The sequence below is a fragment of the Doryrhamphus excisus genome, chromosome 7 (genome assembly GCF_030265055.1).
Source record: "Doryrhamphus excisus isolate RoL2022-K1 chromosome 7, RoL_Dexc_1.0, whole genome shotgun sequence".
Classification (NCBI taxonomy): domain Eukaryota; kingdom Metazoa; phylum Chordata; class Actinopteri; order Syngnathiformes; family Syngnathidae; genus Doryrhamphus; species Doryrhamphus excisus.
The window spans coordinates 12302752-12323157 of NC_080472.1; the positions used below are offsets into that span (position 1 = coordinate 12302752).

At 39.6% G+C, this 20406-nt stretch overlaps 1 protein-coding gene across 2 annotated transcripts in view; it reads left to right on the plus strand.

Annotated features, from left to right (window-relative positions):
• gfra4a (GDNF family receptor alpha 4a) overlaps positions 1 to 20406 on the plus strand; it is a 97270-nt gene that overhangs the window by 44288 nt on the left and 32576 nt on the right. The gene's annotated exons all lie outside the window — the stretch shown is intronic.

Here is a 20406-nt window from a genome sequence, read left to right on the forward strand (position 1 = left end):
GCTGTGTCAGCACCTCAGGCCATATTATAGTGTATTCTTCATATGAGGCCTTTTTTCTTTTTTTTACCCCTCACATTCTGTACACGAGTGCATATATTTGCGCAGTGCATCTGATACAAGCTCATCTCTTCTAACACCGCCTCTATACCCATTGTTGCTTTTTTTCTGAAGCGCTCCAAACAAAGCCATCCATCAAAAGACAGCGAAGCTAGCAGGCGGTACCGCCGTCGCCGCAGGACAAACACGCATTTAGCGCCGGCATTTGCCCGGTTTGTCATTTTGTCGTGCTTTAACGTTCCACTGGACGCTCCCATGCTGTAACGTGACCGCTGTGAGAGCCAGCCGACTCCAGCAAGGTCAGCATTGATGACACATTGCTGAACTTTGACCCGTCCTAGCCTCTAACGTTGCTCGCCCTCCCGCCGATGTGGAGGTCTTTTGAGTCGAAGGCGCCCTCTCGACATGAAATAATAATAAATATAAATAAATAATAAATATTATTTCAAACCTGCAATCAAAGCAAGTTGTTATGGTCATCAAGCCTGGTGCTTGTGTGTCTCATCAAATATAACAGTAACATTGCTGACCCCTAATGACCAGTGTAGAATATTACATGTCATTGCAGCGTCTTTGAATGCACCTTCTAATTTCAGCCATTTTTTTACTTGAAAATGTTTAATTTAGACAAAAAATACGTAAAACTTGCTTAAATGTGCATTTTTAAAAGTAATAATAGGCGGTATAACAGATGGGGTATGTTGGAGCCTATCCCAGCTGACTTTGACTCCGGACGTCTTGCTGGGAGCGACTCAACCAGGAAATATGACAATACGATATTACTCATTTTCGGTTTCTTGTCGTTCGTTTTGTACTTCCTGTTTTTGGTCCCATTACGAATTTGCACCTTTTGAACCTGTGTCGTAAAAAGTCGTCCAATTAGCAACTGCGGACGGATGAGTCCCACCATTAAAAGCCGTTCAGTTCATGTCGTCCACGCCAAGCGTAAAACAACGGCGGCGGCATCACAAGATGGCGGAACCAATTCCACATCAAATTGGAAGTAGCATTGAAAGCACATGGAGCTCAATTTAAGGAAGTAGCCGAGCCGAAAGTAAGTCGCGGGCACAAAGCTGAGGCTGGAAATGGAGGTCATAGATCTGTTTGTTTGGGGATTAGACTGAGATTAAGACTCTAATTCCCCTTCCAACGTGTGCATAATTGAAAAAAAAGAAGCTGCGAGGAAAGAGGAGGAGGAGGACAATGAGTTTCAGTCCAAGTTCAACGTTGCATTCTGCCTGAGGCTCAAACAGAAGATTTAATACTTCAAATCTTTGAATTTTCTGTGTTTGTGTCTCTCACAGTCACAAGCCACATCAAACACAACATTTCCCGACACAGATGCTAATGCGCGTCTTTTAGTACACATGACGTGACTTTATACATCGTCAAACATGACTCTGCTACGCTGCGATCATTCTTACATACTTCAAAAAACAGTATTTATACAGCGGGTCTTAAAACAGTATTCATACAGCGGTTCTTCCTGCTATTTGCAGGGGTAACATTCCAGGTATTGCCCCTCCACAACCTGTGGTACAGAATAAGGAAGACAATCCACGATGACTTGACGTATATTCACCCTCAGGATTTATTCTTCCTCTCAAAAATAACACGTCAGATATCAACAATTACCCATTTGTTTCCAGAGACATTTCACATTTTTCAACTAGCCTGCTTCATGCTATTAACTGTACATTAAGGCTTGCTAGCATTAGCCATTTTGCTTATGTTCAAAAGCTCTACAACACATTTTGTTACAAACATTTCAGTCAGCTGTTTACTCTAGAAACTTTATAAACTCTTTACAGCCGTTAAAATATAAATATCTCTACTTTGTACTAACCTGTGGTACAGAATAAAGAAGACAATCCACAATGACTTGACGTATATTCAACCTCAGGATTTATTCGTCCTCTCAAAAATAACAATGCAGATATCAACAATTACCCAATTACACAATGTTTCCAGACACATTTCACATTTTTCAACTAGCCTGCTTCATGCTATTAACTGTACATTAAGGCTTGCTAGCATTAGCCATTTCACTTATGTTCAAATGCTCTACAACACATTTTGTAACAAACATTTTGCAGTCAGCTGTTTACTCTAGCAACTTTCTAAACTCTTTACAGCCGTTAGTATAAATTATCTCTACTTTGTACTAACCTGTGGTACAGAATAAGGAAGACAATCCACAATGACTTGACGTATATTCACCCTCAGGATTTATTCTTCCTCTCAAAAATAACACGTTAGATATCATAAGATGATTACATCAACAATTACCAATTTGTTTCCAGACGCATTTCACATTTTTCAACTAGCCTGCTTCATGCTAACTGTACATTAAGGCTTGCTAGCATTAGCCATTTCACTTATGTTCAAATTCTCTACAACACATTTTGTAACAAACATTTTGCTGTTTACTGTTTACTCTACCAACTTTCTAAACCCTTTACAGCCGTTAGTATAATTTATCTAACTTTGTACTAACCTGTGGTACAGAATAAGGAAGACAATCCACAATGACTTGACGTATATTCACCCTCAGGATTTATTCTTCCTCTGTCATTTTGTCACCTACTCTATACCACCATCGCTGCTAGCACCCCCTAGTGGACCTTGCGGTATTACACCCAAACGCCAACAATGGAGATTTGGATTATTTTAGAAACAAACATAAAAAAAATAGTACGGTGTCTTTTTTTCTTTTACAATTGAATTTTATATGTATGACATGAACTATTATTATTCTTAAATGCATTTTAAACAGTTTTATTTAAACCACGTTACCTTATCTTTTATGTACCTTGCACAGGGCACCCACCAATAGTGAAAAAACTCTTTAAAAAAGGTTCTCCTCCAGTTTCGGATCAACCTTTGCAATAAAAATATTGTAATCATTAGACTATTCTCTCTTATTTCTCTTTAATTGCCATTGTTCACTCGCAACAAGGGAAGCTAGCAAGCTTAGAACCAAGGCAACCAATCGTCCTCTACAATGTAGACCCTTTGTTATTTATTATTTATTCTTCTAATTCTTCTATTTAGTCTTCTAATTTCTATATTTTGTCACACTGTCTTGCACTGAAAATGGAGCTGCTGAAATTTCTACTATATGTAAAATGACAATAAAGGGCATTCTGATTCTGATTCTAAATGCATAGAAGCATCCTCCGCCTTGACTGTATTGTACATGCGATGATGCAACACACATGATGTCGTCGTACACGTGATGGAAATGAAAGAAAAAAAACCTCCGAAAGATGTAATCATATGCATAAAATATCAATGTCTTACATGAAAAGGTAGATATCAAGCCGAGAAAAAAATGGACAGTGACACGCTGTCATGGCGCTTTTGAAAAGATGACGTTTCACCCCTTTCACTGCTAATTGAGCGTTGGCGCGTTAAAAAGCTCCATTATGTCGGCGCAGGCCTCTGTAATTACACGCAATTGTCCAGTGGGCCGCAGGGCAAAAGTATCATGGCAGGGATATTTCCACCTTTTCAAAGAGGCTGCCGGCTTTGAGATTAGATGTCACAGATGACCTTTTGTCAGCCGCACACACGCCTATGCACGCCTTACATCGAGAAAATTCATCATTGACGAACAAAATACTTTCTCTGGCATGTCATTAAGATGAAATGTATTTTCATCAATGCAAAGATAAAATCCAAAGAACAAAAACATTAGCTTTTACACTCCACTTGTTCATACCGCCTGCAGTTCGGTTCAATTAGTCAGATCCTTCAGGATTTAGCCTTTTAGCCATGTTGCGATCGCGACAATTTCAATCGATCCCCATGAATTATGAACGGCAACTTTGTCTAAAACCATACATTTTGGCCACTCGTTGGATTGGTCCCTTTCTGACCCCCCCCCACCCCCAAGACGTGGGATGATCATCGCTCATCAGCTCCCCGGTTCACCGATGTTGTTATAATGATGTCCAGGGCTCTACATTAAAAACAAAAATGACTTACCCATAGGGAATCCTTAAGGTGAGAACTACTTGCCCGAACTTGCCCCATGTAAAATGAAAAGACTGCCATAATGATATCATCTCATTTGTTATGGCATCACATGAGAATCTCAAATAAAGATGAAATGAGAGTACTACCATACTACCTTACACATGGTAGTCGTAGTAAGCAGTGATATTTATAAGTTGTGCACCACAATGAAACATTATTGAATAGACACATTTGTGTACTAGTAAAGTGTTTTTAATCCAGAAAAAAAGCTCAATGGTCAAACAATAATTTGTGAAGCAAAAGGTGAGAAAAATCCACAGAGAAATGGAAGCGCTAGATTTTGTAGCTTGTGCAAAATCAGCACTTGGTATTGGATCTAATGGGTGGTGTTTCATTGTGACCACTTCAAATTGTCACAGCAATGTGATTCACTCACCTGTGCCATCATTTGATTTGCTGCCGCTAATAAAATACTTGTTTAGGAGGCACTGGTTCATCACTTTTTGCTGTTTCCTTCAGAATTAGACGATGTTGGCAGCGCCGCCATGACGGATGTTTTCGTAGTCAAACGATCGCTGATTGGTTGATCGCGAACAACGGGTGTGGGTAAAACGCGGACTGTGGATTACGGACCACGGTCTAAATAAACGATTCTGATTGGTCCATTTCAAGATTTGCAAGGATTGCTTTGCAAATTACCACCGGAATTACGCAGTCCGTGTTTTACCAACACCCAACAAGAACCGCTTTAAAAAAAAAAACTCTTGGCAGTATGGCATGCCAAAGTGCACTTGCCCGACGGGAATATCACTGATTGGATTTACTTGCCCCAATTTTGTTTTAACTTGCCCCGGGCCATCGGTACATTGTTATTGTCGAGCCCTGATGTCTTATAATGTTGCGTAAAACAGGAAAATGTCTGAAAGTTGTGGACTTATGATACAGTGGAATACAGTGGAACCTTGGTTAGCGTCATCTGGACGTATGCTAAGTGAATCACTTTGACAATAAGGTACACAGAAAGAGTGTAGTTAAGGAGGAATAAACCCACCTAACCAACCCTAAACACTACTCATTAGTTCTTCATTAGTTCCTCAGTGACTCAAAATTTGTTTCTGTCTTTTACTAGGTAGCAGTATACCACGAGTAAGTTTCAGGAAAATGTCAGTTCCCAAGTAAAAAAGATACAGCGTAGTATAACTTGCACTTTGACAACATAAACAACACAAAAAAGGTTGTTTTACATCAAAATAACAATTAATTTACAAATATAACACCATGAATTGTTTACAATTTTTACATTTGGAACTAAACTGCGCGAGCACGAATGCGCGTGTGCATGCGTTCAAATTGCCCTACAATGCGCAACCTTCTGCACGCTACACTCCTCCACACTCTCGTCACTTTTTCCGCTCACATAATCCATGCCGAGCTCTTATCAAATGCACTACTGCCACCTTGTGGCCGTTTTTATGGCTTAAAACTGCTCTAAAAGTGACATCCATTAGTGTGCAGTTGCATCATCACCTCATTTTGCCTCTTTGTCTATGGTAGTGAATGAGTTAATACATCTTTTTCATTTTCTACTTCATATTTGTTCATTAATGGCTTCTAATAAAAACCAATATCACAACCATATATTGCAATTTTATTGCAACAAACATGTGAAAAAAAAACTTCAATCGCAGTTTTTGCGAAAAAACCTCCAAACCTCCCAAATAAGGCATTTCAAAAAGCGCCTGTGTGATCCTGTGGGACTTGGATAAGAAATTCACAAGATCACAAGCTGATGCAATGTTGTTGAAAAAAAAAAAAAAACAAGTCTCAGAACATTGCAACTTTTGCCGCTACTGTGCACTAAAATCAGGGGCTGCATCTCAGTCGGCAACAATCCCAATAAAAGTCTGCAAAGTCCTGGAGGGACTGATTAAAGCCTAAATGCTAAACATGACCTCTATGTGCTCTTTTAACCATTTTAATGAGGACAAAAATAATCAACAATAGACATACTCAGTCATCCCCCCCCCCCCCCCCCCCCCCCCACACACACATCCTTGCACTGCATGGACAAACATTTCAAACGTTTTATTGGATGTCATATGTCATTTAGGCTGTTTTTTGAAATATGGGCCAGTTATGTGTCAGCTTGACTTAGCTACTTTAGTTACGTTGCCATGTTTATTTACCCCCGCCCCCCCCAAAAAACAAACTCTCGTACCGCTTTACTCACATCTTTGTGATGAAAAGCCTCACTCGGAGCTTCATCTCTGAAACGACTCCATGCTCCTCGGCTCCTCGGCTGTGCTGCTGTCAAGAGCGTCTCGCTGTCTACCTACGGGAGTTTGGATTTTTAAAAAACTGTTTTCCTCCTGCCTGCTCCCGTTATCCTCTCCACTGGGCCAACGTGTTGGTTTCGCTGCCGTCTCACACTGACGGCTTAGTAGGAACATTTTAGATGAAGCAGCTGGTTGTCCAATAGCGGTAAATATCGATAGAATTCTCCTAAAAAAGATGACTTTTCCTTTGTCATCATAACCAGGGCTGTTTTCGTTGAAGGGTTTCCATAGTCAAATCTGATATTAGGGTTGGGTGATGTAAAGAAAAAAATTAATATCCATGACACGAGTTGGCACTTTACTTTCTGGAGTCATCTTCAACCGTCTTTAACCTTCCACACATTGAAGGATTTTTAGTCGCCATCAGTGGCATGATTAGGCATAAAATAAAGGAAAAGAAAAGAAAAGAAAATTTCTTAAGTCCCCCTAAATAATTCGATATTTTTTATTGATTAAATTTTTTTTATTGATTTAATTTTTTTTTTACCAAAAATATCTGACAAATTTCATATAATAGGCCATAAGCAGGCTAATAAGCATGCCAATAAGCAGGTTAATACTAGCCTACTACTACTACTACTAGTAGTAGTAGTAATAATCAGAAGAAGTAGAATGATGATAGTAATAATAATAGGCTAATGAATAATATAATAATGATTATTATTGAGCAGCGGTTTTGCAGTGTAGATTGTACTTGTGTAAATGCTGGTCTAAAACTATTGAGTATCTCTACTAAATCTGTCCAAAAGTGGGTTAAAAAAAAAGTTATAAAAGTTATATCCTGGTTCTTGTTCGTTATTTGTCCTACAAGAGGTAGCGTGTGATTTTATTCATGTGTGCCAAGTATAGGTCTTCTATTAATCACATGTCATTTTCAATTCGTTATGAACACAAATGAGGCTGTTTTCGTATGAAAATAGGCCATTCCTAACAAAAGCACAGACATTCTTTGTCTGCTCAGCAGCGGCCGTGGCCGCCCTTTGTCGTCAGAATGGTACAATCCCACTTGTCTGTACTACGGTGCGTATTTAAAAGGTCATCCAATGACTCATTCAGAAGCGTGTCGTCATCCGGCATGCATGTACAGTATGTTGTTGCAGTATGTTGTGTAGTTGTATCCTGCAGCGTGGGCCGTGGAAGCTCGCTCCCCGCTCTCATCAAGCCAATGACAGCATGGCGGCCGCAGGGCCGCTCTAATGGGATCGGACAAGGTCAAGTCCACTTCTTGTCTGCAAACGGTGATGCCGACGCGAGCTGACGTGTTGATATAACACTGCGACACGAGCCCTCGCTGCCACACTCAGTAGCAAGTGGGTCACTGCTGAATAACCTCAACAAGTGCACATCATCATTCCCTCATCGCTGTGGAAGGTTAATGATCACAGCATATCATAGCAATCCCCAGATGAATACCCCCCCGGTGAGACAGATGATTGGTGAACAGGATGCTTAGTAGGCGGTTTTGGATATAAAAATAATTATTTTTGTTTTTACTTTACGTTAGTTTTGTTGACACATCAAAAACATGACATCATGTGACTTATATCCGTCTAAACTTAACTCAGTCAATCCCAGCCATTCTTTAAAAGACAACCCTTTCAATAAAATTAAGTTTGTTTCTCGTTTTTTCTACATAGCAGTAGAACATTAGTTTCAGCTCCCAACTAAAACACGGGGGAAAACAGCTTTTTGCGAAAAGAAAAAATATTTCCGTTCACATGATCCCTGCCCAGCTCTAATCGAATCCCCCTTCAGCCACCTTGTGGCCGTTTTTATGGCTTAAAATTAGTCTGAAGTGAAATGCATTAGTGGAGGGTTGCATCATCGCCTCTTTTTGCCTCTTGCACAAAAAACCCTAAACGATGTGGATTCTTAAAAACTTCTGACTACATATTTGGTATTGAATGAGTTAAACAAAAAAAGAAAATTTCGGATAAGGCCTGCATGGACAAGTGGTTGGTGTCTGAAGGTCTGAAGTGTTTATTTACAAAGTGGAGTCACCTCTCATTGGCCTAGCATGCACATTACATGCTAGCATCGTCATGTGTCAACAACATTTGTTTAATGTGATTGTTTTGTCATCATGAAACATATGTTTAAAAAAAGAAAAAACTTGGTATTTTGCAATTTTTTATATATAATATATTTTATATATAATAACAAAATATAATATATATAATAATATATATTTTTTATATATAATACAACATGAGAAAAATAATTTTTGACAAAAAAAACCTAGACACCAATTCCAAGATAGCATGCAAATCTGCCACTAGTGGCCATATAATATTATATGATATGATATTATATACAGTAAAGTCTCGTTATATCGATATTGTCGGGAGTCGGAAAAAATATCGATATAACCGGACTGTCGATATATCCGATCCTGCGCCGAACTGCATTAAAAGTGGGCAATAATGCACTCGACATTGTTCTATAGCAGGGGTGCTCACACTTTTTCAGCATGCGAGCTACTTTTAAAATGACCGAGTCAAAATGATCTACCCACTACAAAAATGCAAAACATCTATTTATTTTCAAATGTATTGAGGATTATTTGTACGTACAATGTATGTTGATGTACCTTACATAACCAAATGAGCCAATATTGCAAAACACACATAATTAACTATTAACATTTTTTGTAATTACCTGAGTTTACTTTGATGACTTGCACTGAATTGAACCAGCCAGGGATGCATAGTCCGGACAGTAGCTGCTGATAGCCAGCCTCAAGCACACTTCCAAATGTTTATCAGTCATGGATAATATCCGTATCACAATATCCGTATAATATTCCATATCCGTATGGAAGTGATATGTTTTTGCCTTTTTACTTGGTCCAGCTCCTTCACTCATTTTAGTGACCATAAACTTTAGCGAGGGCTTTAAAATCTCGCAATTCGCCGACTAGCTTAGCACTTTGCATCGTTGTTTACGCATGAGCGGTGACCTAAAGTTCAAAATTCAGTTGTCATCTGACTGGTTGTCCTGTATGTCAATCAAGTAACGGGGATGGATGATAGGCTGACATCGTAAGTTCTGCTGCACTTAGAGACGTTGTTTGATTTGATGGTCGCCCGAAGGGCAACATTCAGTTGTCATCTGAATGGCTGCCCTGTATATCAATCAAGTGACGGCATTGATGCTGGGATGATATTTTTTTAATGTCACGCCGCGATCGACCAGCGATCGACCAGTACCACCTCCGCGATCGACCGGTAGCTCGCGATCGACTTAATGAGCACCCCTGTTCTATAGTATAGAACAATGTCGAGCAGCTTAAATCAATCTTTGCTTAAGGATTTCAATACCAAAAAAGAACACGGCGAACGGCTGCTTCCAGTCAACTTTATTTTTCACACTTCCACCACCAGAGCACAGCACACACACCGATTCCCGCACTTCCTGGTTCACAGGTCATGCTCAACCCGCCCCACATAGCTGGCCAAACACATGCCTGCAACAGAAGAACCAACTGCGGTTGTGGTTTCTCTCGTGTGTATAGAATAAAAAGATATCTGAATACAACACAATTAAATACATGTATTTGTACGCTTGTGTCTTCGTTGGAAAAGGTGTGTATGCTATGTCAGTTGGTTCTTCTGTTGCAGGCATGTGTTTGGCCAGCTATGTGGGGCGGGTTGAGCATGACCTGTGAACCAGGAAGTGCGGGAATCGGTGTGTGTGCTGCGCTCTGGTGGTGGAAGTGTGAAAAATAAAGTTGACTGGAAGCAGCCGTTCGCCGTGTTCTTTTTTGGTATTGAAATCCTTAAGCAAAGATTGATTTAAGCTGCTTTTGTATGATATAAGCAGACCAAATTGGCTGGCGGGAGATGAAAAGGGCATCGTAGTAACCGGATTATCATAATAACCGGGTATCGTACTAACGGAACTAATATATATTTATATATCATAAAAGACTAGAAATTTGCCGAGAAATGAAAATAGTATCGTAATAAGCAGTAATTCGTTATAACCGATATCGATATAACGAGACTTTACTGTATATATATATATATATATATATATATATATATATATATATATAATATTATATGATATATATGATATTAGTTATAACTGGATGCTTAGTAAGCGCTTTTGCATATTAAAATATTATTTTTGCTTTCTGTTTACAAAAGCACTACCAACAAGCAATATTTGAAAAATTGGTCTCATCGTGTAACTTTCATGTGACGTCGCCCCCATCTGGCCTGGCATGCACATGAATCAGAATCACAATTCCTTTATTGTCATTTGACATATAGATAATACTATAATGAAATGGCAGCAGCTCCATTTCCAGTGCAAGACAATATAACAAAATGCACAAGGTACCAGACCAGCATATAAGAATATATATCAAAGATAAATATCAAAGATAATGTATAAGAATAATATAATAATAACAAGGTACCAGAATCGTAGCGGTATAAACGTGTAAACGAATAAACTGGCGTAAATACTTGCTGTACTTACTAGTATACTGCACATGTTCAAAGTATTGCACAAGAGAAAATGTATTGGACAGGAAGATTGGTTGCCTTGGTTACAGAGTGTTGAGGGAGAGGATGGCTCTCGGAAAGAAACTGTTTGTGTCCTGATACAGCATGGTCAAGCCTTGTCACTTTCATTGTTTCATCAGAAAATATTTTAATATATTATATTATATATATATTATATTTACTTTTTTTTTTTTTTATTTTCAAGAAAATCATCTGGCATTTCTGAAATCCAACACTTTTGTAAGTGTATTTTTTGCCCCCTAATGGAAGTGAGCAGCATAGGGAGCTGATTGGATGCTCCGTAAGACTCTGTTCTTCCAGCGATGCCATGACCTCATCATGTTGGTGTCCCGTCTGGCCACCATTAGAACCTGAGAGTGCCTGCAAACGTCAGGAATCTTTGTAAACATGTTTACTTGACTCCAGACGCTTGTGGCCGCATGATAAGCGTTTGTCCTTAAACGTAATTAAAGGCATGCGGGTCCCGGAGCGTCTTGGCATCCCGGGGACCCCCACAGAGACGTTTGCAGCGCTGAGGGTGATGTGAAATCTCCAAGCAGGTTTGCCGCCATATGGTGAGCCGGGGTTAAGATAAGAGTTGAGGCGAGGTGATCTAATGCTGGGCCGTCGGGATGATTAGTATTCCAGGAAAAGTTGGAGTGACGCACGGGCTTATTGAATAATTTACATCATTCATCAGACCTGCTGTGAGAACTCCCTGACATCCACTGAAACTTTTTTTTTTTTTTTTTGCTTACATGCCCTAAAAGATAAAGTGCTGTCTCTTCAGAATAAAACCTCCAGCAATGATGCACTTTTGTAAAACATGAACTGACCGTACATCCGAAAGCTATACCTTCGTGTTACGACGCTTGGTGCTTACGAACGCTCTCACATAAATTATTAATGGTGTGACATGACGCAAAAATAGTTCACTTCATAAGAGTCAATAATACTTTTTGGACACTTTTGGAGACTGATTCAATAAAATTGACTTGACTTTTCCTTTCATTATGTCTCTATGACTCTTCTGAGGTCAAAGAAAAAGAAAGTGAAAACCAAAGTGAAATTAGACTTAGAGTTAAAATGCTCAGAAATCGGAGTCATCAGCATTTGCGGTTCCATGTGTCCATGGTTCTCGGCTGTATTATTTTGTATTATTATTATTATTCATTTTCTACAGCTTTGCCTCACGAGGCTGGAGCCTATCCCAGCTGTCTTCGGGCGAGAGGCGGGGTACACCCTGGACTGGTGGCCAGCCAATCACAGGGCACATATAGACAAACAACCATTCACACTCACATTCATACCTATGGACAATTTGGAGTGGCTAATTAACCTAGCATGTTTTTGGAATGTGGGAGGAAACCGGAGTACCCGGAGAAAACCCACGCATGCACGGGGAGAACATGCAAACTCCACACAGGGATGGTCGAGGGTGGAATTGAACCCTGGTCTCCCAGCTGTGAGGTCTGTGCGCTATCCACTCGATCGCCGTGCCGCCGTATAATTATTATTATGTCAAGACTTGTTTTTCTTTTGAGGGACTGTCTTTTTTTGTTCTTCTTTATTTCGAACATGAAAAACATCCAAAGCACAACAAACCAACCAACATCAATACAAATAAAAATACCTATGTATATATAAACGTACACATGTTCGAAAGACTTGGCTGACACTTCAGGTGGTGGTCCCCCTTTTCAAGAAGGGTGACCGACATAAAATACCGTATTTTCCGGATTATAAGTCGCACTTTTTTTCATAGGTTGGCTGTTCGTGCGACTTATACTCCAGAGCGACTTATAAATGAAAAAACTGTTTATGTTCCATAAACACAGGACACCTTTTGTGTTCATGTTTATTTTTTGTGTAGCTGAATAAGCATTGTGTTAGCATATCTTACACCTATTCAGCCTGTTCTCTATTCTTTTATTGTTACAACTTGCCTTCCAAGAGGACGTAATGTCTGTTTTGGTCAAGTAGTTTGGAAAATAAATTACCCGCAAAAAATGTGACTTATACTCCAGGGCGACTTATGTATGTTTTTTTTCTACCTAATTATGTACATTTGGCTTTGTGTGACTTATACTCCGGAGCGACTTTAAAATGTTTTTATCGACCTACTTATGCATTTTTAGCCTTGTGCGACTAGACCCGGGATGATGATAAATACCGTATTTTCTGCACTTTTTTTCATAGGTTGGCTGTTCCTGCGACTTATACTCCGGAGCGACTTATAAATGAAAAAAGTGTTTATTTTCCATAAACACCGGACACCTTTTGTGTTCATGTTTATTTTTTGTGTAGCTGAATAAGCATTGTGTTAGCATATCTTACACCAGGGGTGCTCACACTTTTTCAGCATGCGAGCTACTTTTAAAATGACCGAGTCAAAATGATCTACCCACTACAAAAATGCAAAACATCTATTTATTTTCAAATGTATTGAGGATTATTTGTACGTACAATGTATGTTGATGTACCTTACATAACCAAATGAGCCAATATTGCAAAACACACATAATTAACTATTAACATTTTTTGTAATTACCTGAGTTTACTTTGATGACTTGCACTGAATTGAACCAGCCAGGGATGCATAGTCCGGACAGTAGCTGCTGATAGCCAGCCTCAAGCACACTTCCAAATGTTCATGTACATTGTGAAAAAAAAGTCCACCTCCCATTCCGTATGGAAGTGATATGTTTTTGCCTTTTTACTTGGTCCAGCTCCTTCGCTCATTTTAGTGACCATAAACTTTAGCGAGGGCTTAAAATCTCGCAATTCGCCGACTAGCTTAGCACTTTGCATCGTTGTTTACGCATGAGCGGTGACCTAAAGGTCAAAATTCAGTTGTCATCTGACTGGTTGTCCTGTATGTCAATCAAGTAACGGGGATGGCTGATAGGCTGACATCGTAAGTTCTGCTGCACTTAGAGACGTTGTTTGATTTGATTGGTCGCCCGAAGGGCAACATTCAGTTGTCATCTGAATGGCTGCCCTGTATATCAATCAAGTGACGGCATTGATGCGAGGATGATATTTTTTTCATGTCACGCCGCGATCGACCAGCGATCGACCAGTACCACCTCCGCGATCAACCGGTAGATCGCGATCGACTTAATGAGCACCCCTGTCTTACACCTATTCAGCCTGTTCTCTATTCTTTTATTATTGTTAGAACTCGCCTTCCAAGAGGACGTAATGTCTGTTTTGGTCATAAAATAAATTACCCGCAAAAAATGTGATTTATGTAAGTTTTTTTCTACCTAATTATGCATTTTTGGCCTTATGCGACTTATACTCCGAGGCGACTTATAGTCCAGAAAATAAGGTACCTTAAATCCTGTTTATTTGCAGACTGAGCTTGAGTTTACTACATTTTCTCCCAAGATGATGTCCTCCAGACATATTTAGATTCCAATTTAAATGATATTCCATTTTGTCAAACGGTAACTCTTTCATGCCATCAATGATCCCCGCTGTTATGTTTCAGTATCAAGCGATCCTATCTATCGCGGTCGACTGCTGTTTTGCGCTGCCGCCCCTCTGAAGGAGCGTCGCTGGTGTGTGTTTATTGGTGCGTTTAGCAGGAGGCGCCGCGAGTAGTCATGCCAGCAAGATCAACATCATTAGCGCAGCGTGTGGCCCAACTGGCTTTCTTTGCTCAGCGTTTAATGATCTCGGGTGCTCCAACAGCTTGTCGGCTTGCGCGACGACAAACAAACATTTTTGCACTGCTTTCACTTAGCACTGCTTTATTTACTCTTCTCTCCTACGTGATGGCTGATGTGTCCCGGGAAGACGTTAATAGAGATGGGATTTTTGGCTCTTTGAGGGGAGCCGGATCTTGGTAAGACATTCCTTTCAAAGAGCCGTTCAAAAAACTTTTTTATTTTTATATTTTTATATTTTTCTTATTTTTATATTTATTAAGTTTTAAGAAGCCAGCCTGGCCGTAACCGGTTTTATCTTGGAAATAATCACTGGGAGGAATGAATTTAGATATCCCAACAATATGAGTTTGAATTATTCTGAAATACTGATTACAACTTTTTAAAGTCTGATCTGTATTGTAAATATTCTCATTGTAAATATTCTCATTGTAAATATTCCACAGGGTGGTGCTATAACGCTCTGCTTTGTGTGTGTGTGTGTGTGTGTGTGTGTGTGTGGAAACCATGACTTGAACAAGTATAAACATTAAAAAACAAAGCAGGCTACAATGAATTTGTGTGCAAAACAGCTTTTAGTGCAAAGAAAAAAAACATCCATACAAATAAACTGCAAGGGAGGAACGGTTCCCAGTTCTCATCGTTCATGTTCATGAACCGTTCAAAAGAACCGGTTCGTTCGTGAAAGTCACAACACGAGACGTTAACTTCTCATTTATTGACCGCCACAGTACCTGCAGTGACGGAGGCTTTAGCGTTGATTCCTGGAGTGACCTCGTACCGCAGTCACCCAGCATATGGGGGGGGGGGGGGATTTCTGAAGCATTTTTAAGCAGCAGGTTTTTCGTAAAGTGGATGACAGAGTTGAAGAGTGACAATAATCAATCAGGCCAATCATTGGTCATAGAAAAAAAACTATTAGAAAGCAGGAAGTGAACAAATGTAACAGTTACTGATTGCAAAAGTACCAGATTGAGGGGTAGGATTTAATAAGCTTTGCTTCTTCCTACTATGGTGTACAATGACCACACCAGAAGATGCCAAACCAGGATAGTTTTGGCCAGGCTGGAATTGACCAAAAAGTAGAGCTATGACCTCAGAAAGTCTGACAGAAAGTTTTCCAGACGGATAATAACAACAAGCCAGTGCAGCCATCTATCTCCACGTACAGAACAAGGCCTTGTAAAACATGTTTTCATTGGTAGCAAGTTATTAGGTGAGCGCAGTCGATACTAACAGTGTTGCTCACCCTCACATATTTATTTGAATTTCACGCCAGTGCGCAGTAATATGCTCCGTTCCTTTAAATCTAAGCAAAGCAATAAAAATGTGTTAATAGATGCTGCTGCTGCCTCAGAATGTCAACTTGATGAATGAGCCTCGGGATCCCGCGGTCGCCTCTCGCTGGGCACTCCCAGATCAATATGCGGTGAGCGCCCCCCTCTGGTGCAGTTGGCAGCTGATGGAGGCATCCTGGCATCCTTAGCCGCGACCACAGCCAGCTCCTAATAACTCTCAAAGTGTCTCGCGTGCATGTTTGAGCTAACGCCACGGCCGTCGATGACTGGGGGGCTCGGGTCGATCGCTCATAAACAATATTATTTAGTCCCGGGAGGCAAGAAGGACAACAACTTGGTTGCTGTTTACCAGCTCGTATTGGAAAGAGGACTTCTAATGGCTCAATGATGTTGAAGTCCGGCATTCAAAATAGACCACACAGAGACGGAACATTATAGACGCTAACTTAGAGAACTTAGAGAGAACTCAGACATACAACGAGCCCGGTCATTAGTGTCATGCAAATGTGCAATATTTCCATCACTGCCTCTGTTACTACCTCGGAAACATTTATTTTTATATTTATATTTATTTAACAACTCAATACACTCCAGGGCTCTACATTAAAAACCAAAATGACTTACCCATGGGGAATCCTTAAGGTGAGAACTACTTGCCCCAACTTGCACCATGTAAAATGAAAAGACTGCTATAATGATATCATCTCATTTTTGTGGCATCACATGAGAATCTCAAATAAAGATGAAATGATTATCATTTCTTGTGGTTGTTTTCCTCCATAGATCATGACGTTGCATGGAAATCTGGATTGGCAAGAGACTTCTAGGCACTTTGCCTTGATAAATAAAAGTATGGTTAGTAAGCAGTGATATTTATAAGTTGTGCACCACAATGAAACATTATTGAATAGACACATTTGTGTACTAGTAAAGTGTTTTTAATCCAGAAAAAAATGCTCAATGGTCAAACAATAATTTGTGAAGCAAAGGTGATAAAAATCCACAGAGAAATGGAAGCGCTAGATTTTGTAGCTTGTGCAAAATCAGCACTTGGTATTGGATCTAATGGGTGGTGTTTCATTGTGACCACTTCAAATTGTCACAGCAATGTGATTCACTCACCTGTGCCATCATTTGATTTGCTGCCGCTAATAAAATACTTGTTTAGGAGGCACTGCTTCATCACTTTTTGCTGTTTCCTTCACAAGTTGTTGAAGAATTAGACCATGTTGGCAGGGACGCCATGATGAACCATCGCTGATTGGTTGATCGCCAACAAGAACAGGTGTGGGTAAAACGTGGACCGTGGTCTAAATAAACGATTCTGATTGGTCCGTTTCAAGATTTGCAAGGATTGCTTTGCAAATTACCACCGGAATTACGCAGTCCGTGTTTTACCAACACCCAACAAGAACCGCTTTTAAAAAAAACTCTTGGCAGTATGGCATGCCAAAGTGCATTCCCGACGGGAATATCACTGATTGGATTTACTTGCCCCAATTTTGTTTTAACTTGCCCCGGGCCATCGGTACATCGTTATTGTCGAGCCCTGGACTCTATACAATACACTCATATGTGACTTTACTCATCTGTATACACCAGTCATTACTTGCACTAAGACCCATTCATCATTGCACTAAAATTAATATATCTGCAATATGTCTGCTCCTGTGCAATATTATGTGTATATTTTGGATATCTTGTATATATATCTCGTATATATCTTGTTAAACTGTCTTTTTTTACTCTACTTTTTGTATACTTTTTTAACTTGACTATTGCACTGAAAGGAGAAGCTCTCCAATCTCGTTGTACATCTTGTATAATGACAATAAGGCCATTCCATTCCATTCCATTCCATTCCATTCCAAGCGCCTTAAAGCAGTCTGGCGTGCTAATTTGGCTTAGCACACGTCTGTTTGTGTGAAACAATAACAAACATGTAAGCATGTGTCGCTTCTCTGCACACATAAATTGTGTCCATTCTCGATTTTCCCCCTCGATTCCGCTGATGTGGCTTTTTGTTGATAAGTCTGTTGTGAGTCAAACAAATCGATATTTCCTCTGCAGTGAAGGCCCCATTGAGACGACTCACCTGTAGTCGGGGTTTTTGCTCGGAGAAGACTTGTTCTTAATTGTGAAACGTTCTGTTGGCCGGTCCTCCAGAGGCGGGAGTGTTTGCCGCCTGCTCGCTCAGCACACCAGACGAAGTTAGCGACGGGGGATTTATAGATCAGCCGGTCGACACGCCAGAGAGCACGTCGTAGTGATAACATCGCTGTATCGAGTTTACGGCCCTCACAAGTGGCCAAAGTAATCGATGCTGCTTTGAAAAAAAGAGAGAGAATAGAAGTGGGGCGTCCTTGTCCTTGTCCCTGTTCTGGCAGCAGCACCGGGAGCCACCTTTTGCAGGACCCCCGCTAATTAAACTGCTGCAATTAAGAAGGAACCACAATGACATTGTAGTGGAAGAAGGCTGTCAAACATGCCATAACAAATATGGTAACTGATGTGCTAACACTAACATATGCTAGTGGAGTACTAGCAAGAACTACTATGCCTATGATGGCAAATTGTGAAATCATATTCAATCAGTAAATATTCTTTCATTAAATCAGTAAAATAGGCACTAATATGCCCTGCATGAACATTAAATATATTGTAAGTATGTAAAATAAGTAGTAATATTGTACTGTAGTGAATACTCATAGAACATAAAATACATGCAAATGTGTTATTGCACCAAATACTGAAAACGTGTTGTATGTTGTATATGTTAAATATGCACCAATTTGCTAGTGGCGTGAATACACAAATTATGAAGTAAAAAAAAAAGTAAAATATTCAGCAGTTTGATAGGGCGTAAACACATAAATAATTGTATAATATGTACCTTTTTGCCAGTCGAGAAAATACTCAAAATATAGAGTGAATATATAATATATCATTATAATATATTATATATATATATATATATATATATATATATATATAATATTATTATAATAATAATACATTTTATTTGTATAGTGCTTATAGAGTACTCAAATACGCTTTACAGTAGAGAAAAAGAAATAAAAATAGAGTTGAGTAAAAACAAGAGTAAAAGATGCATTAAAATGCATTAAAATACAATATCCAAACATTCATTCCGAGCTAAAACAAGGCTAAATGTAATAATATATAATATTATTATTATATAATGATATATATTATTATATAATATAATAATATATAATATAATAATGTATAATATAGCATAATAATATATAATATTATAATATATAATATTATATCAGTAGAATACATTTGTGAATTTGCAGAAATTGTCTACTAGATCCAAAGTTCTCGTGAAGTAAATACAGAATATTCTAAATAATGAAACTGTAACTAAAATTGTGCTGCAATGTGCTTGTGTGTATTTCTATTGGTGTAAATGCAAGCCAAGGCAGCCATTAATATCCCTGCCGTGTGGAAACGACGACTCAATTTTTCACAAATGTCCTAATATTGCAGTGAAGATGAATGCATATTTGTTCTACGGGTGTAATTCCAGCCATGTCATTCCAACATCTCCCAGTGTGAAGGAAAATGCGAAGCATTCCTGCATCCTGATCCTCCTCACAATCCTGTCAAGTCTTCCTTGGCCTTAAAGCCACCTCTGCACAACATTTCATCCAAATCCCCCCAGAACATTTGGAGATATCTTGTTGACAGACAAACAAACATGGAGGAGGCAATAAAACACGGCTTTGCGGCGTCTTTGGCCCTTTTCTCCGCTCGTGTTCCCTGCAGACATCACTTTGAGGTGTTTTGAAAGTCTCCGGCATAATTGGGGGAGAGATAACTTGCATCTAGAACATCCTGTTCTACTTTGCCTGGCATAAAAAGCACCAGAGCTTCATTGCAAAAATGCTCTCTCTTCTGCAAATTACACAAGCAGTTTTGTTTTTTAAAAAAAGAGAAAGCAGTCCCGGGCGGACGACAAGTACACACGGCCGTCGATGCTGAGCACAAGCGCAGGCCGACTCTGGCTGGAAAGCATCAAGACACAAATTCCCTGACCTGCTCAATATTTCAGCAGCTGATTCAGATTTAGTCCGCCGGCTCACAGAACAGCACAACACAAGCGCTCGCCATCAAAGAGGAAGCAGATCAGTTGCACGAGGTGGAGCTTCTTGGCTTTGGACACTCGCTCCATGGCTACACATCCCTCAATATGGATTTGGGCACACCGATGGGACTCATTTAAATGTCCTAATGCAGAAACATGTTCAACATTCATATTCCATTCTTTTTCTATACCGCTTCACCTCACTAGCGTGGGTGCAGGGTATGCTGGAGCCTACCCCTGCTGACTTTGGTAATAAGGTGTAGTAGTACACCCTATTACACCATATTATTTTGTTCATATACAAGTCAAGCAAAGTAAACAACCTGGAATGTGTTGCCTTCACACTCCAAACTAGAGGTGGGAAATTCCAGTCCTTCTCCTACTGAGATAACCACATAAACAATGAGGATTGGCTAAGATTTAGTAAAACTG